The sequence below is a fragment of the Notamacropus eugenii genome, chromosome 4 (assembly GCF_028372415.1).
Source record: "Notamacropus eugenii isolate mMacEug1 chromosome 4, mMacEug1.pri_v2, whole genome shotgun sequence".
NCBI lineage: Eukaryota > Metazoa > Chordata > Mammalia > Diprotodontia > Macropodidae > Notamacropus > Notamacropus eugenii.
The window spans coordinates 339,477,988-339,499,885 of NC_092875.1; the positions used below are offsets into that span (position 1 = coordinate 339,477,988).

The 21,898-nt window shown below is 42.6% G+C and overlaps 1 long non-coding RNA gene across 1 annotated transcript in view; it reads left to right on the forward strand.

Annotated features, from left to right (window-relative positions):
* LOC140498027 (uncharacterized) overlaps positions 1–21,898 on the forward strand; it is a 365,436-nt gene that overhangs the window by 31,267 nt on the left and 312,271 nt on the right. Inside the window, exon 2 of the long non-coding RNA XR_011964986.1 lies at positions 10,798–10,880. This is a non-coding gene — a long non-coding RNA (uncharacterized lncRNA). The remainder of the gene's footprint in view (positions 1–10,797; positions 10,881–21,898) is intronic.

A 21,898-nucleotide genomic window follows, 5' to 3' on the forward strand; every position in this document is an offset into this window, starting at 1 on the left:
CCCAGCTGGGAACTCCTACATGGGAGTAAGTAAGCCTGGGCCCAAAGAACTACACACCTGGCAAAGTGTACAGCTGCAGGAGTGCATTATACTTAATGACAGTAGATCTTATGATGGCATTAGACCCCAATTAGTGCTTGGGCAGCTGAGGGAAGAGCCCCACCCTCTTCCACATTCATCAATTCATGACTTTCAAGAAAAAAGGTATCTTTAGTTTGGGAGTTTGTTTTCACAGGCCATCTGAGTGAAAATGGTGGGGAAGTTTGTTTCAATCAGTGTGTCTGTCTGACTGCCTCTCTATAGGAGGATCATGGCCCTGGAAGCCTCTCAGTTATATCACTAATTATTCTGTTTCTAAGCAAGGATGATTCCAGGATGGATCAATGCATATATTATTCTTTAAAGGGAGAAAAAACCCTCTGGAGGATTGATATAGCAACATCACATTGTACTATATGGTCCTTCTCAGTCTATACCAAAATCTCATCCTGCCTTTACAATGCCTCATCACTCTTAGAGTCCACAAGCTCTTCCAAATGGATAACAGTAAACCATCTTACTGTAGTCCATTTCCTCTTTTGCCTTATGAGTGGAAATTTCAATGGAAATTGAGCAAAGCAGTAATCTGGATCTCTCTGTCTTTCCCCTGCCTTTGTTTCTTCTTCACCCCATGTCTAACCCTGTTCTTCCTCTCCATCTCTTTCTGCGTCTCTTTCCATTTGTCTAGCCCATCTGTGTCCATTTCTATTTGTCACTGTCTTTATCTCTCTGCTTTTGTCTTTTTCTTTTTCACAATCATATACCCAGTTCAGGAGTCCATAGTTTTGAAGTCAGAACTGTGAGGTGTTTGGTGAAGCCATGAGGTATGTCACCGAGGATGTGAGAACAATCATGAATGAGTCATGGAAAATAGGGGTTGACAAGGAATCGTGACTGAGTTGCTGAATGCATTCCCTATTCTCCCCTCTCTTCTCCCTTCTGGGAGATTCACAGACACCTCCTCCCCAATTTCTGTGAGTGGGCCTTTCTCATAATCTTCCCACCTACCCCACTAAGACTGACAACAACTGGCAGAAACCAAGAGCTCTTAAGAGCTCAAGGTACTCTTCCTCTGGCTCCCATATGTCCTTTCTCTGTCACTACCCTTTAAGATCGGGTTTTTCCATACATAATTAAGGGAGGGAGGGTACCACAGTTATTCAGTGAACAGTGGATTCTTCCACTTCCCATTTCTATCCTTTTCTTCCCTTCTGCCTCTGCTACCCACTTATCCAAAGCCTTTATGAAATTCTGGGCTATCCAGAATCTCCCACTCTAGATCCAATCTAGACTTGCCCAAGTAAGTACTCTGTGACCTCCATACTCACCCAATACATACATCACAACCTCAGATACTTTAGGGTCCTAATTTCAACAAACTATACCATTATAATAAACTAATTCATAATGAGGTACAAGTGGCTGATAACTAATTAGTGAGTTGTCCCTCCTTATTATTGATCCTTTAATAGGAACCTTTGGTACTTTATAAGATGGATCATTAATAGTAATGGGGCAAGCTATAAGGGAAATATTTGGGAGTGACTGAAGCCTTCGTAGAGCCTCCACACCACAGTTATAACATTTCTCCTATCTACCCCCTTCTCTCCATTCATGCAATCATCATGCTAATTCAGGCTCTGATTTCTTGTCACATAGACTATTGCAATAGCCTCTTCATTGGTCTCTCTGTCTTAAGTCTGACCCTACTCCAATTTCTCTTCCACCTAGCTGCCAAAATACTATTCCTAAATTACAGATTTAACTATGTCACTCTTCCCCTCCCTTTCTCCAGGGGCTCCCTATAACCTCAGGATCACATATGACCTGTATATACATATGATGGCATAGAAGAAATGATATATACCATCTCTTCCAGATCTAAATCTGTGAACTTATCATTATAGTTATACATATAGTCACACATATATGTCTATTCTCTCTCCTTCTATAGAATTCAAACTCTATAAGAGTTCTCTATTCTGTTTTTAATTTTGTATTCCCAGCTCCTAGCACAATGTTTGACATGAAGCAAATGATTAATTTTTATTATTTTAATTAATATTTTAATATTTGAGCATTGATTGGCTAATGTGTGTAAGGCCAGCCCTCAAGGTGTATTGAAAAGGAACCAGACTCTGAATCTCAGGTGTTCTGTTTACTATCCATATGACCCTGAGCAAGTCATTTCCCCGCCTTTAGCTTCAGCTTTCTCATCTCTAAAATGACATGAACAGGAAGGACCCTTCTTCTAAATCTCTAATTTGGAAATCCCTCAGTCATGTATTACAGTGCAGAGCTAAGTTAACTCACTCAACAGCAAGGTTGTATGTTTTCTCTCTGTCACACTCTCTTCAGGAGAGTTTTCCATGACAGGCCTCTTTGGTTCAGTCTTGGGTTTTCCTTTCATCCAAGTTGTGACCAAAACAGGACACTTCCAGCCCAACTAGGTCTCCTCACATCCATCATAGTCATCACCATCTCCACACCTTCGTATATTTCATTCTCTTAGATAAGAATGCTTTCCCTATTTCCTTCTACCTAACCAAATTCTAATCATCTTTCAAGGGTCAAATCAAACCCCATCTCTTCCATGAAGCTTTCCTTGACTTTCCTTTCTCTGACCTGACATTTCATTTAAAAGTCAAGTCATACAATCCAGCCTTTGATGATAAAATTTCCTGTGTTCTAGCACCTAGCTCCCAGGGTTATTATGAGGATCCAATTAGATAATGTTCATAAAATGCTTAGCACAGTTCCTGGCACAAAATAGGTACTATATGAATGCAAATTATTATTATTGTTATTTTATGATTCACTCTTTCAGAAAGTAGGAATTTTGTCACATCAAACATATTGTGAGCTTTTAAAGTGTAAAACATTGTCCTAGGGGTAGACACATGGCAGTTGCTCAGGTCAGTTACGTTGAATGAAGAAGAAATCAAGGGCCACATCGGGGAATTTTCCTTTGTCTAAGAATTCCTCTTACCCTTAGGACCATGGCATGATCCCCTGAATTGAGTTGTAAGCTGTGCCCTAATGCTCATTCCAATGCAAAAGATCAATTTACTAATCCCAGATATGCCAATAGCTTCCTTGTCTGGGCCTCAGTGTTCTCACCTTTAAAATCTCCAAGATGGTATCTGTCCTATACTCTATATTCTGAGACATGAAAAATAAAATAATAGTTCTGAAAATGCTTTGATGAAATTAAAAGGCATGCAAATGCCAGACACTATTGCTAATATTTCACTTGTATAATATTAATATATGTGAACTGTAATATCATATTATTGAAGGGCAGCATATTGTAGGGGAAATAAGGCTAAAATTTAGGGTAAAGTTTTTAGGTAAAACTTTTAGGTAAAGCTTTGAGGTAAAGCTATGACATTTACTAGCACTGAAACCATAGTTAAGTCATTTTATATGTCTGAGACTCAGTCCCCTCTCCTGTATAATGCAGGTAATAATACTTATGATATCTACTTTGTGAAGGAGTTATGAGATACAAACTACTCTGCAAACCTTAAGGTGCTATATAAATATGAGTTATTAATATTTTTACTTACAAAACTAACTTTATACAGTAGAAGTATTCCTGAAAACGTGTGCACAAATAAAATATTTGTATTACAAATTATGTTTTAAATGAATAAGAGAAGGTGGCCAAAGTACATAGTGTATATAATCAACAAATCTTTATTGACTTTAATTAAATTGAAAGGAAACTATAATGAACATTTCTGCAAAGTGAACAATGAATTTCTGTAAAATGAATAATCCCTTTCCCCAATTTACCTCATATTGGAAACTACTTATTCACAGAGCATTGGTATAAAGTGGAAATCACCATTTATGAAATGTGAATGGCATGGTGAAGCAGTATGGACAGCATTAACGGGACAGATGTGGGGTTGGAGTGTGACTCCCTAGATGTCAGTGTCTTTGATCTGAAAAATGAAGCCTGTCAGTTCTCATTCTTTGATTGGTATATGGGAGTCAGGGTTTAGGTATAAAGCTAGCAATAATAGTTGATCTTTCCATGATGCTCTGATGTCTGCAAAGCCAAACCCTCAGAAAGTTTCTCATGTTCCAAATGAGACAACTGAGGTTCAGATAGATTTACTGACTTGCCCAAGGCTCCCGTAAAAATAGAAGCAGCATTTGAACCCAAATCTTTCCTGATGTCAATACTAGCACAAATCCTACCATCTCTCAATTGCCAAGTCCTGACAGTGCCACGCACACTGCAGCACTGACCACTGTAACAATCTCTGCCCTGATTCTTGCTGTAAAATGATCAAGCTGAAGAAGTCACCATGTTAAGCAGTTATGATAGCAAGAAACAAGGAGAGGTGGTTGCTCTGGATTTTGAAAGAGTTAAATGAAACAGGTCTCTGACATCAGTAAGAGGGTAGAGATGGAGCACACTGTGTTAAAGAAGGAGGACATAACAATCTATGGAGAGATTTTGTGGAGCACAGACATAGATGAGCACCTTCAAGCCACTTCGGGAGGAATGGAGTGCACATGAAGGCCCTGAGTGCCAGATTAAAGGCTTGTGAGACACCCTGGCTTAAGTCCCTGGGTTTCCTTGGGAGAAAGATCTAAAGAGGATGGAAGACCCTGGGCAAGTCATTGAACTCCAATTGCCTCCAAAAATAAAAATAAAGAGGATGGGAAATAATCCAAGTAGGAGAAATCTAGTTCCTGGTCTGTATAATTTAGTTTTAGTAGCAGTAGTAGGATATTGGTACCAAGTTCCCTGTTTCATTATGGGGTTCTAGATCTTTACTGATATGAGAAAGACCTCTAAGAGAAACTTTGCTGGTATTTCTATTTTTCTTTGGAAATACAGAAGGAGACAAGGGGACTCACAAAGGGTCAGATTCAGGACCCTTAGAAAATGTGGTCCCTTGACCTTCCCACCTGGGATGAAAGGAGACAGACAGGCAGAAAGCATGCAGCCCAGCATGTGGTCTGGGGTGTGCAGATAGATGGCTCATAGCCCCTATCAAATCAAATTCCACTCAACAATAATTTATTATGCACCTACTCCATGTCAGGCACTGTGGTAGGCACTGGGGATGCCTCTCCTTCCCCCAAAATGGAGTCTCTCCTCTCAAGGACCTCCCAGTCTATTTTGAATTTCTAAGTTCACCAGCAGCTGCCTCCTCGAAGCTATTAGCACCTATCCTGGCTCTTCCCAAGGTCCCTTGCTCTCAGCTGGACAAATGGTGGAAGAAAGGGTCTGGGTCTATGACATCAGTAAGGGAACGGAGGCATGTGATGTTTCCTTGTTCTCTGAACCCACAGACCAGGATCTGCCCTCCTCCCTAAAGATTTGAGGGGAATATTTAGGGCCCAGTTTCAGGCTACCATCAGTATCTTAGCAGAACTGACCCTGGCTGTCAATTCATTCCCCTCTCCCATGGGCTAACTCCTAATGGATTATGACATTTGGTGCACACACATCCCTCCCTTTCCCCGTGGCACCTCCATTTCCTTAGAGAGCCCTTAGAGACAAAAATAAAGCCTTCAAGACCCAAAGGAGGTGATGCTCTGATGGTGGAATTTCAGGCGCGGTGGCAGGCAGGTGAGGAAGAAAGCTGTTACGTGGTTCTCTGTTTCCACACAAGTGCTGCTCTGTACCTCGGGCTGCTTAGGGGACAAGCATCTTCAAAGCTGCATTTCACCATTCCCTTGCCTGCCTGCTGGCCTGCCTCTCTCCCCACCCCACTCCCCTCAAAGTAAATCAATTTTAGGTTGAAAAGGAGAAATGAATTCTTTCAATTAGGGAGGGGAAAAAAATTCCTCATGGCTCTAAGCCGGTCTGGCTGTGCTCGCTGCGCACTGTTGGCTCACTTCTGAGATGCAAACCGAGTGCCTGATAAATGGGAATGATTTGAATATCCTGAAAAGACTCAGCCCAGGGCCAGCTCCTGCATGGGAAGGATAAGACTGGCCGGATCGTAGAGCTTTTCTGCCTCGGCTTTTAGTGGCAAAGTCAGGGAGCAAGGAGGGTCCTGGAGGGTAGCTTAACCTTCTCCCCTCACGCTTTATGTCCTGGCCCTCTCAGGTCACAGGAAAAGAAGACATCTTTAGTGGAGAGTAGCCCTCTAAATGCTTCTTCAGATGGAGTGGTGGCAGAGCTGGCACGAAATGATGGTGGGTAGAAGGGAAGGGATGTAGATTGTAAGAAGCTGGCTATAGCTTATTATAAAATTGGGGGGGAAACATGTGGAACTTAGGAATTTCTGTGTTCCTTGGTGTAGACATACATGCATATACACACAGACCCACACATGTAACCATGTCTCAGACCATCCATAGACACATATTATACACACACATCCATATCCATGCATGACTATATACACATAGGATTTTATGGGATTATATACACCCAGGATTTAGAGATAGGGAGAGCCTTAAAGGTTATCTTATCCAATGCTCTTATTTTACAGTTGAATAAAGAGAATCAGAGAATGAAAGTAATTTGCCTAAGGTTGCACAAGGAGGGAGCAGCCTACCTGCACCCTACTACCTATCAGCCTGACAGCTCCCTACTACCTATCAGCTTACCGCCCACCAACTAGGTCCTCTGACTACAAAATCACTGCTCTTTTCACTATACACAATGACTCTTATAAACAATCCCCCACTTACAGACAGGTGCTAGAAGTACACTCATTCACACACACACACACACACATACACACACAGATATATACACACATATATATGCACAAGAGAAACACACTCCCATGCTTGAACTCACAAACATAGTACAGACATACAATTATGCATATACATAACACTGTTGTACATGTCTCACATACAAATACACAGGTGTAAATGTCCATGTATACACATACAGGTCCATACCCACATGCTCCTGTCCCAGCACGGTACACATGCTTACACACACACACATACACACACACACACACACACACACACACTCACGCGTGCGCGCACACAAGCATGAGCATGCGCACACACCTCCTTTTTCCTCTTTCCTGGAAGGCAGGACCAGCTTGGCACTTAATTGGTGTAGTTGGTTTCTTATTATTGTTGTCATTTTCAGTCATGTCCTACTCTTCCTGACTCCATTTGGGGTTGTGTGGCAAAGATCCTGTCATGGTTTGCCATTTCCTTCTCCACCTCATTTTAAAGATGAGGAAACTGAGACCAACAGAGTTAAGAGACCTTCCCAGGGTCACACAGCTAGGAAGTGTCTGAGGCCAGATTTGAACTCAGAAAGATGAGTCTTCAGCACTCTATGCACTGCGCCACCTAGCTGCCTACATAGTATTATGTGGAAGGAACCTGGAAGGCCCCCCACCACATTATATTATCTCCTATGTCCCCTTGTCTTGGCCTCTGAAATATCACCATCCTTGGGGATAAGCATTGATGTTTCCAACCTTCTCTTGAGAAATATGAACCTCACTGTCTTTCAGTCCACAGCTCTTCTGTGTGAGTATACTAAGGGGAAGGGATTGCTATGGGTATTAGAAAGAGCTCTGAATTTGGAATCAGAGAACCAGGGTTCAAATCTCCACTCTGCTATTTAACACCTGTATGAGCTTGGACAACTCGCTAACCCTTGAACTGACATTTCCTGTAAAATGTAGAAGGTTGGGCTAGATAATCTCTAAGAAAAATTTCAGTTTTACATCATATGGCCCCATATACTTCCTGAAGTAGGTAGGTTTTGATCCTGTGGTAGACAAAGGGAAAGCACATGTAAAGAAGACAGAAGAAGGAAGTTCAAGTTAGGACCATACAGAATGGCCTTTGCAAAGGCGTTTCCAACTGACTCTGCTTTCTTCCTCCTTCTCCTCCTCTTCTTCCTCTTCTTAGACTCAGGGGTCTCTCTAGTAATTCAATTTTATTGAACCATTAATTAAATACCTAGTTCGTGCCAGGCCTGTGGTAGGTGAGGGAATTGCAAAGGCAAACAACTTCTCCTCGAATGCTTTTCCTGAGAACATCTTCAGATTCTTACTGGGCTCTGCCAGCATGCTTTGTATAGAGGCACTTGAAGCTGGAGCCTCAGATGTCGGTGGAACCGACAGCCAGATGACACAATTGAGGAGAAGGGGAAGGGAAAGACACCCCAGGGAGAGGAGGGCGACAGCACGAGGAAAGACGTCAGAGAGGTCTCTGACCACTATTCATTTTCCTCCCCGGGTGTCTCCATCAATAACCGTCTATGGAATGGATGGGGGAAGGTGGATGCTGCCAGGCATGATCATCAGGGATCAGTGGTGGGGAATGGGAGCAGGAGAGATTCTGCTCCAGGCTGGCCTGGCTCATTTCAGGAGGATAGGGCTACATGAAAGGTAGAAGGAGGGAAGGGGGGGCCTACAAGGCAGCAACCTATATGAAAAAAATGGAAAATATTTGTCTTCTGTGCCCTCCACCAAACCTCTATTTTCTTTCTCCTCTCTCCATGTCTATCTTTTCCCCCCTCTATTTTTTGTCTTTTCCTCCATCTCTATTGTCTTCTTTCACTTTCCCCCTCTACTTTCTGTCTCTTCCATTGTCCCATCTCTGTCTCTACTATCTTCCTCCTCTTTTCCATCTCTTGTTCCTGTTTCTCTCTGTTTTCTCTCTAGAGTCTCTGTCTTTTCTCCAACTCTTTCCTCTCTTTCTCTGTTTCTGTCTACCTCTGTCCCTCTCTCTGTCTCTCTATCTTTCTCTTTCTTCATCCCTTGCTCCCTCTCATTCTCTCTCCTTCCTTAGGGAAGGGAACAATAAAATTCGATGATGAGAAAAGGTTTAAATGTAATTAAATTTAGCCAGTCTTTGCTGAGTTCTTCCATGAGGTTATCCCTGTCCGAGGTGCTATTGAGGAAACAGAAGAAAAATGGTTCTTGAGGAGCAGAGTTTCTCTGGAGAGACAAGAGTCACACACATCAAAGAAGTAGACAGAGGACAATGTGTGATCAAGGGCTGGATCATATGATTCATGTTCTAAGTGCTGTACAAGTTCAGAGAAGGGGAACTCAGAACAAAGGATCATAGGAACTTAGATTTAGAGCTGGAAAGTACCTTAGAGATAGTCTAATCCAAATCCCTCATTTTACAGATAAGGAAACTGAAGTCCATAGAGATTAAATAATTTTCACAAAGATATGTGGGTAGTAAGCAGGTAAGTAGAGCAGGGATTTTAATTCAGATCCTTGACTCCAAATTGGGTGTTCTTTAATACAGGGTTGCTAGAGAAGACTTTATAGAGAAGGATGGATAGGATTTAGCTAGAATGAGGGAATAGGCTTCAGATGAGGAGAAACTTAAGTAAAAACACAGAGACCCAAATGCTTATGATATACTCAGGGGAAAACAAGGCAGTCAGCTCAGCAGGAATAGATGTATATAACTCCTTGAGATATATATCTTAAGAACTCTGACTTTGCTCCTGATATTGAAAATTTTTGCTCACTGGCAGACCTATAAATGTAGGCATCATCGTCTAGCTAAATTCAACTTTTCTCAGAATTACCCTAGCCAGGGGCTCACCTATATAGCGAATAAGTACTTAACCACATATGCACGATTCTAGGAAGATACTGTTACCTATCCTTCTTTGCTCTGTCACAGTGACTAAAATTACACAATTAGGGAGTCAGGGAGCCATTCTTTTGCATTAAGGCTTTGTCCCTAGTTAAAAAGCAAACATGCCTTGAAAGGGTAACTATTAAATCACTAGTACTTGAGTATGAATGGGTTTCTCAGATTATTTTGCTCTCTATTAAGAACAGCTTGGAAACTAGATGTCTGAGCAGGAAAAGGAACAAAAAGGGAGGTGGGGGAAAGGAGCTAGAAGTGGGGACCAGGAAAAAACATCAGGCAAAGCCTTGCTACGAAGTCCTCTCCTCTCCTCCTCACTGGAAGGGAAGAGATGGGCATCCAAGGAGACGTTGTCATTCTGTGTCACCACAAGAGAGTGCTGCTGCTCCCACCTCGTGGTCAGAGAGTAAACCAGGTGGTGAAAGAGATCTCTGAACTCAGGAACTGGGCTTGTAGAATCTAGTGTGGATGTCTGCATGTGAAATCTTGTGTGTGCACATGTAAGGAAGCATGGGTGTATCTGTAAGCAATCTGTGGGTACAATAGGAGTACATACTCTGAGGGGTTGGGGAGGGTGTAGACTATCTAAGTCCTTTAAGCATATATAGATTACAGTAGCAACTTTTACACAGGAAGGAGAGAGACAAAGGCAGAAAAGTAAGACTTTCAGAGAGAGGAGAGGAGAAGTACAAGGAGAGGGGGAAGGAGAGAAAAGTTGGAGAAGAGAATTAAAGAGAATGAAGAGGGATAAAGGACACAGAGAGATGGCAGAGAGTAAAGAGATGAGAAATAGGTGAGGAGAGGGATAAGAATCTGAGGAAAGAATCAGGAAAAGGGGAAAGAGAAAAGGAGAGAGGTAAGACGAATGGACAGTAGATAGAGGGGCTGTGAGATAGGGAGAGATAGGGAAACTTGGGGGAACATAAAGATGATGATGATGATAGAGAGAAGCTGAGAGGAGAGATGGAAGGAGAGGAGAGAGACTGCAGTGGTGAGATGGGGAAAGGGAATAGAGGTGAGAGGGAGAGAGGAGAGATCCAAAGAGGAGATGGAGAAGAATGTTCAGATCACTGCCTTGAGCTGAGTGACAGAAAGACCTAGCCCTCATATAGCCTGTGTCCAATCCTCTTTGGGTCAGCTGCCATCACTGACCCTTTCCTGCCTTTCTTTTCCCAGGCTGTGCCTTCCTCACATACTGCGAGCGGGAGTCAGCCCTGAAGGCCCAGAGTGCACTGCATGAACAGAAGACATTGCCAGGGGTGAGTCCAGCCTCTGCATCACCAACTTGGGTTCTCTCCTATTTCCCTTGGGAGCTGGGGAGGGAGAAGGGACAGTGGTTATGCCCAGATACCTAGGACTGTGGACTCAAAGTAGTGTTGCTGACATGTTGGCCATCTCTTATGGCTATGGGTAGAAAGTAGACAGAAGGCAAGACTAGAGCTGAGGATGTGAAATCCTAATCTACTCTTTCCCTTTCCTGAGCAAAGGATGGTGGTAATATTGGAGACACACTCTCAACTTCTCCCTAAGATATAAACCCACTGCACGTGATAGATCAACCTGACAGCCTGTTCTAACACATAGGATGTTGGTGCAAACAGGAAGGCGTGTGGAATAGGACAGGATGGAGGGGCGAGAGGAGATGAAAGCAAGATGAACTAGTAGAGTTTTACCTAGAACTAAGAATAGGTGCCTTCTTATTCAGGAAGACCTGGAGCATGAGATGGGGAGAGAGACCTTGGAAAAACAGATACCTCTTTTTATAACTCTGTATGTCCTTTCTACTTTCCATACTCCTGAAGTTCTTTGGGTTGAAGATACCTGTCAGAAAATTTAAGCTGTCCCCCTAATCAGATCTGGTACAGGTGAGGCTTTGCATTGCCCATAGGTGCAGCGCCCACCCCCACCCCTGCCTGGTGACAGCTCTGTTCTAATCAGTCTTCAGCTATCAGTAGACTTCGTGGAGCCATGGAAGACCCATTTTCTTGTGGCCTTGGAAGAATCCCACATATGCTTCCTCCTTCTACCCCTTCTCAGCTCTGACTTCAGAGAGACAAGGGGCAAGAAAGACGAAGGTATCATCTGCTGATGGGGCTAGAAGTCTAATGGGCGAAGGAAACTCTTAACACAAGGGAATCTAGAGCCCAGTGGTTTTTTAATGAAATTGGCCTCTTCAAAAGCCAGGCAAGAAGAGGTTTCCTTGATCCCAGGACAGACACCAAACATGTTCTGAGCTCCTTTGCAGGGGTGTGAGATCACCTAGGTTTATTTAAGGAGTCAGCCGTTGTCTTTGATAAACTATCATGCCCTGATCCTGTTTTATAGCTTCTCTGAGTGGGAGGAAGAAATTATTTATGGCCCCCCTAACTGGGTGTGATATCAGCCATTGCTATTATCTAGGCGAGTTCATCATCATAAAATAAGAAGCGTTCTTCAGGTCAAGGGTCCAAGTTTTCTCTCCGAGTGCTCAGTGACAGGGATATATAAATGGTTCTCTCTGTATCTAAGGATCAATGGATAGATGTGTATGCACATTCACATATATCTAACATAGATATGACATGTACATATGTCTAATATATACCACTCTGAGGCACACATGTGCTACATGTATAGGGACTTATGTGTACTTCTATGGATAGCTTAAACACAAAGAGGTGCAAGTGAATATAAACTTGTATATGCAGATAAGCACATAAGCTTACATTCCCTTGCCCCTGATGACACACAATGAAAGGGAAGTGGCAAGCGCACCATTAACAAGGGTGGGAGGGATTAGGAGGAGGATGCAGCACAGCCAGGAGACCTTCGAATCAAAGATCAGTTGGTTTGGCTTTGGGGGGTATTTTTTTATTTCCAAATTATACAGTGTCTGCCCTCACATTACCACAGCCTTCCTATTTGTTATTGCCAAGCACAGGCTGAGTCATTTTAATAATATGCACATGGATGCAAATGTATGGAAATGATGCGCCACGCAGATTCTGTGCGCAGCCTGGGCTCAGGCATGGTGGCCGTGTATGGTTGTGTGTTTTAGTGGAGTGGCTCCCTGCACATATTTTACAGTAATTACTTTCTGGATGTGCTCCGTGAGGTGACAGAAATATGTTCCACCTCATCCCATGTTATATGTGAAACGTAAAGCCATATTGTGAGATAATCAAAAGACTTCTGAGAAGGTATGTGTTGATTAATAAAGTGTTTATGGTACTTTGTTTTGAGGAAAATTGTGATAGATATTTTACAGCAACCAGAACGGAATTGAAAATATCACATTGTTATGGGAGGCCCTTCATCAGCCTGCGGGAGATTGCTGGAGAGTTTCAAGATTGCTAAAACCAAGGAATCAGACGGGGATAAGAGAGGAGAGGCGAAGAGATGTGAAGAGGGGGAAATTCAGGAAGGTGGAGGAGTGGAGGAGGGGGGTTGCTGTGAGGAGTCCAGCGGTGAGGAGAGGGGGTGGGGCAGAGCGCAGGCCTAAGTGTTGATTGTTCAGGATCCAACATTAACTTGTGGTTGTTTATTTTACATATAATAGAATAGCTGAATGATGGAGTGTATTAGTTCTTTAATAATTTATAGAAATACTTTGATGTTGCAGTAATTACATTAAAGGTCACATATCAAAGGTAATTTGGGTGAGCAGCTGTGATGGTTTCTCAGAAGCAATCAATATCACTGTCCGTGGTGCTGATTTCACCAAGGGGCCTGCCAGATTAAAGAAGGCTTATTACCAGGCAGAAAGGCCCAGGGGAAATCAAGAACACACTGGAGCGACGCACTATCCTCTTTTTCCACCGATAATTAACACTGTTCACCATAATCTGTGCTAATCCTTCATACTGGGAAATCCACTGGCATTTTCCAACATCACAAAGACAAGTTGGGCAAGTTTGAGGAAAAGAAGTGTGTCTGTTTGGAGGTGGGAGCAGAAAAGAAAGGACAAAGGCTGGGGATGGGGGGAAATCAGAGATGCTACATGTTATTCAGGGTAGCAGGGTAACGAATAGGTAGGGAAAAAAACCTTGTGATTGCAGTTTGCCATTCCTAGAGAATGCTGCCCCCACAGACTCACCCAGGTGCAAACAAGGAAAATTAATAAATAAAAATGATGCTTTAAAGTAGTCATTCTGATTACAGACAGTGGAACTGTTGTTATTATTATTGTTCGTCTATCCCCCTCCTATGAGTCTCAGGTTAAGAGATGATGCTAGGCAATGCCAGATAAGGGGCCTGATTGCCAGATAATCGGTGTTCCTGCCAGCTGAGTCAAGGGTCACATTGACTGGCATGGTTGGGGGTGTTGGGATAGACCACTTATTTGGGACAACCACCCCTGAATGCCCTAGCCGGACCCTTTTTTATGAAACTCAGGGGAATAAATATGAAAATAAGAACCTGGAAAACTGGTAACCTCAGCGATTTAGGCTTTTTTCCAGACTTCAAAATCCATTAAAATCAATCCATTAAAATCAGCCTTACACCTCCCTACTGAGGGGAGGGAGGGAGAGAAAGGGGGGAGGAAAAGAGAAGGGGGAAAGGATAGTACTAACAGCAGATTCTGTTTCTCAGCAAGTTACTGAATTGGCATCTCGCCTCTAATAGGAACAAAATCTGTTGCATTTCTACCACACATACTCACGCCACCAAAGAAATAAAACATGTAGCACTGTGTCCCACCCACCCTCAGTTAGATACAGAGAAAGAAAGGTGGTATTCTCTCTGGGAGACTGAAAATACCGAAAGAAGACATGTACAGGGCTGTTCTTGAAAATGGGGGCAGGTGCAGATATTACAGGCACGTCAGTGGGAACAACCCTTACCAAAAGCTGCATGCCAGCTGAGAGAGTCATTTCTGTGCCAGGGTCACAAATGGATTATGATTTCAGAGCCAGAAATGATTTGGGAAGAATGGGATTACCAAACCATGAAGCTTCATCAGAGCCTTTCCTTTGAACACAACCTTCTGCCCACATCCATGCAGGGTTACTCTACTCTGTCTCCTGTCCCTCTGCTCCTCCTTACCCTGCCATCCTCTTCTATTTCCAAAGTTTGTGATACAAAACACAGTTCACATTTCTATGTGGGGCAAATTTTCAGTCCATCAAAAAACCAACAAATATTTTTCAAATGCTTATTATGTGCAAGTATTTGAGGAGTTACAAAGAAGATTGTTATTCAGGTCCTGTCCTCAGGAAACTACAATTTAGTTGGGAAGACAGAAGAAGCATGAACAGATAGATGACTAATAGTACAAGGCAGTATATTCTAAGGGCCAAATGAATGACATAAAGGTAGGAGGCAAAGACAATAGAGTACTGAGTCAGGAAAACCTGGGTTCAAAACTCACCATTCATGCTTACTAGGACCTTTGGCAAATTATTCAGCTGTTCTGAACCTCAGTTTCCTCAGTTATAAAATTAAGGTTTTACACCTGTAATGATTAACCTCACAAGGCAGTTGTGAGGCTCTAATGAGATTATCCGGGCAAAATCTTTTGCAAACCTTTAAAGCACTATAGAAATATCTATTATTAGTGCATTATTATTCTGGTAATAGGTGCCATGGGAAAGAGAAGGAGGTAGGGTCCAGCTATGTTAGTCTGAAAAGGCAAAGTGAAAGAGACTGAACTTTAACTGGGCCTTAAGGGATTTCAACAGATAAAGAAAAATAGGAAACAATATTGCTACACAGGGAATATGATCAGAAATTGGGAGGGGTCTGCTATGTAAAGGATGGATTGGGTTTGTTTTGCTTTCCTCAAGTTCACCACAGGGCCTCCTGGATGGGTATTATTAGTTCTGCATCTTTGGAGGTCTTCAGGCAGAAAGACACTACTTATCCAATGTACTATGGGTAGCATTCCTATTTTGGATCTAGGTGCTACTAAATGATAAAAAAACAACAATCATAACTCCTCACATTTCTGTATCATGTTAAGGTTTACGTGGCAGTTCATTCACACCCTTCCTATAAGAATGGATATGTAATTATTATCCCCATTTTTTGAGATGAGAAAACTGAGACTAACACAGGTTACATGATTTACACATTGTAGTACAAGTGGCAAGAGCTCTAGCGGTCAAATGCAGGTCTCCTTATTACAAAACTCAGAACTTTCTCCACTACTTCATTCTGCTGTCATGTTCCTTTCTGGCTCTAGAATTCTATTGGTTTCCCTAGCTAGCTGGAGTGAAATTTGGGGGTAGGAGAATCAACTGGGAACATCAAGTTGAAAAGGTCACTTGGGGATAACTTGTCGAACGCCTTGAATTCCCAGTTAGGTCAGCTTAGAAGAAATCTATTAATTAAAATAGCCCCACTACATACAGGTATCTTTTGGATTTTGAAAGAAATCATCCTCCCAGGAGAACATGTCTGTTTCCAAATTAAAAACTGAGGACCCCAAAGGAGCAGACCAGATGTGAGGAAAGAGCAGATGCTTGCAGCCTGGACCCCCAGTGTGAGCTTGGCAATGGGATGGAGTTAACAGCCAAAGCTCTGGGCACTCAGTTGCTCTGCAAGGAAAAGGCAGCCTTCCTCAGTCTTCCTCTCCTTCTGCCCAGGAGATCAAAGGTTTTGGAGTGTCTCTGGGGAAGGGGAAAAGAGGAGTGGCATTCCACTTAGCAAAGGCCTCCCACAGTTTGATAGTGCAGCCTGGCAGCTCACTGGGCTCCGGGGGAGAGGGAGCTTCTATCTGCTTGGTAAACATTAAAGTTCCGATTCACTAGTTAAAGATTGGCTTTTGTGTCCTCACTCTGGCAACCTCTGGAATACAAAGCAAACTAACACTCCCTCTCTGTCTTCCTCAACCCCCTCATGTCAGCAGCAACTGACATGGACCATCCCTGCCACTCATCCCCCCTGAATCAGGTCCTTTGTGACTTTAAAAGGGTCATTTCCATGGAAATGCCATGTGGTCTTCTCTGAGCTTGGGGTGGGGGGAGGGGAGAGGAGAGAGAGTGCACAGAAGAAGTTAACATGGTCAAAATATACAATCATAGTTTTGAATAAAACACTTTCTCTTCCTTTCTCCCTCTTTCTCTTCCTCTCTCCTTCTCTTCTCCCCTTCTATACTTTCTTCTGTCCATTCCTTTCTCTCTGCTTTACTCATTGTACTCCTCTCTCCTTTTCCTTTCTTTTCTTCCTTTTTTCTTGGCTTCTCACTTCCATTCTCCCTCTATTCTATCTTCTGTTTTCTCCTCTTCTCTTTTCCCATTCCTTTTCCCTCTTTTCTTGCTGGATGATTTCTTTCTTTCTTCTCTTCTATTTGCATCCCTTCCCTTCTTTTTTTCCCTCTCTCCCACTCCTGCCTTTACCTTGACACCCAAAGGACACTCCAAGCTCTTCATGGGCTTTATGTGTTATTCAATGACAACTTCTCTCTCTCTGACAGTCCTGCCATTGGAGGATCAATCTAATTTTATGTACAACTGTAAAGATGAATGATAAGTAGAAAAGATCCAGGCAAGTACAAGATGAATAAATTATAAAGGGCAAATGATGACAAGACGGGGGTCCCTGGAGACAGTGATATGATAACAGAAACTAAAGACGAATTTATGATGGATGTAGTTAGCATGTACTGAGGCTGTTAATTCTTCAGGGTAGTTTTACAACTACTTGTGATTGGAGCAATCAAAGTATTTCATTTTAAAGAGAAACAGTGAATTTCCACTCATCTGCTCTGCACGCACATCTATATGGATGACTTTGTTGTTACGCATTGCCTGGGCCCCTTGGCATTTCTATCTTTCTTCCCACCCTCTGTAGCCCTGTCATCTGCTTCTCACCTCCAAACTCTGGGGCACTGAGCAGGAAGTGGGGAAGTTATGCTATGGAATGGCACAAGCTGCCAACAGTGCCCCTCTCCCATAAGTTTCTGGCTTCCTGACCCTGCTGCTCTTTCCTTTTGAGGACAGAGAATGTGCTCAGTTATGACTGAAAATTAAAACTGTTCTGTTCATGAATTTAGAGTCAGATGGGTAAAAGAAATCATCTTATCCTAGTCTTTTATTTTACAGGTGAGGAAACTGAGCCAAAGAGAGGGTTAATAACTTGTCCAGGGCTATATGGGCAGTAAGTGACAGGGCTGGTAGCTGAATCCAAGTCTTTTGACTTCTGATACAGTATTTCTCCAATCATTCTGAGCCCTTGAATCATGAGCAATATCTCCATCAATATATTTTCCTCATCTCTTCATTTTTTCTTTTTCATTTAGGAAATAACTAACAATTATCAATTATATACTGCTTTGTGATTTTCAACACACTTTACAATTATTACTTCATTTTATCCTTACAGTGACCCTGGAAAGTAGGGGCTATTATCTTTATTTTCACAGATGAGGAAACTGAGGCAAACAGAGGTTAAACGACTTACCCAGGGTCACACAACTAGTAACTATTGGAGGCTAGATTTAAACTCAGGACTTCCTAACTCCAAGCCCAGCATTCTATTCACTGCACCACCTAGCTTCCCACACCAAACCTTTCAATTCTCCACCTCTTGAAAATCTATCCACCAGCCATGCTGGAACTAAGAATCTGTATATGTGGGAAAAGAGAGAGACAAAGATGGAGCAGTTGGGTAAAATTATGTTGTAGGGTGTGTTGTCCTTAATGGAGGAAAATATACCTCACCATCAGGTCTACTCTTAAAACAACACTAGTCAGATCCTCCCTCATATGAGAGAAGAAGAAACTGTATTCATTCAGTCCCTTCAAATCAAACATTAGAGCATTAGTGCAAGTGTTTCTTTGTTCTTTCGGAGCCTTCAATCAGCAAGTATTCACAAATGCCTACCCTGCCCAGCTCTAGGTTAGGGGCTTTGAAAGGTCTTCTATCCAGGGAGTTCGCAGTCTAGTTTACCCACCCACAAGGAACAGAAAACAACAAAGTACAGCACACAATCAAGGGTGAGAAGGTACAGTTTATACTCTGAGTTATGGAAGAGGTCAGAGAAGGAGAGTAGTGTGGGTGGAAGTGGTCAGAGAAGGCCTGTAAAGGAGGTGAGTGGAGTAAATTCAGCTCTAAAGGTCAGAAAGGGGTCTAAAGGACAGAGTTGGGAGAGTGGGAAGAAGAAATGACATTCCATACATGGGAAATCTTATAAGCAAAAGTTCTAAGGCTACAAATGAGTGTGGCATGGGCAGAGAGCAATGAAAAAGTGAGATTTACTGGTACATATTGGAGAATAGTTGGGGGAAAAAAGTAAGAAAGACAGATTGAGACAGATTCCAGAAGACTGGTCAGAGGATCCTAAAAGGCTATATAACTGTTGGTGGTCAGCGTTCACAGAGGTCACAAGGTTGACCTCTGTTCAGTCAGTGTGTCAGTCTATAGCTTTAATCTTGAAGCCTCAGTTTTTCCTTCTGTAAGATGAGATCTCATTGTGCTCACTGTGTGCTGCAATAATTGCATATAATGGGTTCTGCTGATAATTCCCAACTTTCCCATCCACGGAGCAATAAAGTGTTAAAATGGACTTGGTTCAGTCCCCACTCCGGAGCTGACTTTCTCTGTGCCCCTAGGGGTAACATTGTTCCTCTCTAAACATCACCTTCCTTTCAGGATAATTGCAATAACACTACATGAAAAGTAGCTTAAAAGGCATCATCAAGGATAAGTATGACCCGGAAAGGAAAAGTCAGGCAACTGTGCAGTGAAAACAGACAGAGATAGATAGCCTGAGTGAGGCCCCAGGAACCTGGACACGTTCTTCTTTGGAGGATTTATGGAAAGACTTGAATAAGAATCCAAGGGTGGGTGAGCGTGGTGGAGGAACAGAGATCTGCACCAGTGGAAGGATGAGATCCCAGTCCAAATACCTGTTCTCCCCTGCCTACCTCTCACAGAGTTTTGGTGAGGTCTCAGTGGCCTCGGTTTCACTGTTGGTAAAATCCTAGGAGCTGAATAAACTCTCTCTCAGTTGATTTCTTTGTCTTTCTGTGTCAGCAAAAACTTTGTAGATTGTACAACACTAAATTAACATAAGGGATCTGGAGCATGGATATTGCAAACAACTGTGGTGATGATAAGAAGCTGTTTTTCTTTTTAATTTTTGTCTTTTGTTTCTAAGCAATTGTGTCTCAAGAAGAAAGGCCTGAAGGTGCACAAGTGCAAAGCCTTCTCTTTCTCTTTAGACTTCTCTAAGGGCCCAAGGACAATAAATCTGTTGATTCTCTTGGGAAGAGCATTCCCCACTTTTGGTCACCAAGGGGCTCCAAGGAGCACCTGGAGACATCTGTGGTTACACGTCCCCCCTGGTGACCAGTGAAAAAGAATGCAACTTTCCTTCTTATTCGGTATTTACTAAACACCTACCAGGGCAGTTGGTAGAACAGTGGATAGTGTCAGGCCTGAAGTCAGGAAGACTCCTGTTCCTAAGTTCAAATCTGGCCTCAGATACTTAATAGCTATGTGACCCTGGGCAAGTCACTTAACCCTGTTTGCTTCAGTTTTCATAATCTGTGAAATGAGGAGGAGAAGGAAATAATAAGCCAACCACTCCAGTATCTTTGCCAAGAAAACTCCAAATGAGGTCACAAAGAGTTGGCCACAACTGAACAACGAAAACACCTACCATGTGCTCAGGCCTGTGCTGGCAGGGTTTCTGGCCTCCAGGCTAAAGTCTAAGTCTGAGACGAGTGACCCAACTAAACCACAGTCTCCTAATTAGCCATGTGACCCTGGGCAAATGCTTTCCCTCTCTGTGTCTCAGTTGTTTTTTCATCTGTAAAATGAGGAGTTTGGACTAAATTACGTCTGAGGTTCCTCCCAACTCTAATATTCTCTGATTCCCAGAAATATTATTCAGGTAATTAAAGAAAATTACAAGAGAGTATAAAGTATCTGCCTATAAATAACACCAAAGTTCAGAGAAATACAGATTTGAATATCACTATGCTGCATAGTAGTAAAGGAAGGCTTCATGGAGGAAGCAGGATATAGTTTTTCACCAGATTGGATAGGGATAGGTGGAGAAGAAGGGGGTAGGGCATTCTAGATTGGGGGTATCAAGAGCAAAGATTCAGAGACAGAAATAAGAACAGGATGTTTGGGGAACAAGGAAAAGAATAGTCTGACCTGGGCAGAGGGTATACATTGGAGAGCAAGCAGAAGAAAGTCAAGTTTGGTGTAATGAGATTATAGAAAGCCTTGAATGCTAGCCTTACCCATCTGACTTTAATTTTACAGAGCACAAAGCCAGGGGGGGTTCTTCAGCAAGGAAGTAAAGTGCCAACAACTTTCCTATCCATATATCCTTCCCTTCTCAGGCTGAAATCTAGCTAACACATAACCTATGACCTAGGCACGTAATAAGCTCTCACTGGTTTTATGGATTCTTAAGGAGAGGGGCTCAGTTGAGTAATAGTATATAGTGAGATGATCCCTGCCTGTGGAGAGCACTTGGGCTCAACCAAGTTGAGTTGGGTTGAGGACAGAGCAAGATAAGTATCCAACAGGCAGACACAAGTCTGAAGAGGGGAGTAAAACCACTGAAAAGACCCAAGCCCAAGCCTGTCCATGAGAATGCAGGATCAGAGGATCCTGGGTCCAGACCTGGAAGGGACCCTCAAAGCAATCTAGTCTGAACCCCACGTTTCTGAAACTCAGAGAGATCAAAGGATTTGCCCAAAGTCACACTGATACTAAGTGAGAGAAAGATTAAACAAAAGTTCCTGTAGCTCCAAATTCAGCCCTTCTTCTACTACACAAGAATTCTCTGATTTGCCACTTATAGACGTAAGTGACATTGGCCAAGTCTAATCACCTTTTCTGAGCCTCGGGGAGGATAGGCTAGATCCTTGGTGACAAAATCAAATAGAAACAGAGGCCACTCCACTATTGATATGAATCCCTGAGCATAGCATATGGACACACTAACATTCTCTATACTGTATTGTATTATATTGATTTGTTAAACATTTGTCTATTACATTTTCATCTGGTTTGGGATATACCCCAAACGGTTGTGTATTTGACACATCTAGGACAGATGATCTGTAAGGTTCCTTGACACTCTAGCAGTCTACCATTGTAAAGAGAAATGAAATCCCCCAGGATTGTTAGTGGCTATTGTGGTGGAATTGGTTGTTTGTTGTTAATATTGTGGCTTCTGCTTTAGGAGTGTTTGTGTGAGTGTTTGTGGGGGGTGCATTTTTAAAAGGATGAAGGCCAAAAAAAAAAAAAAAGAAACAATTTTGGTCAAAATAAAGCCAAGTGGAATGAGTCCCAGACAGCTTGAAAAAACAGGGTTGTTTTCAAGAAGACA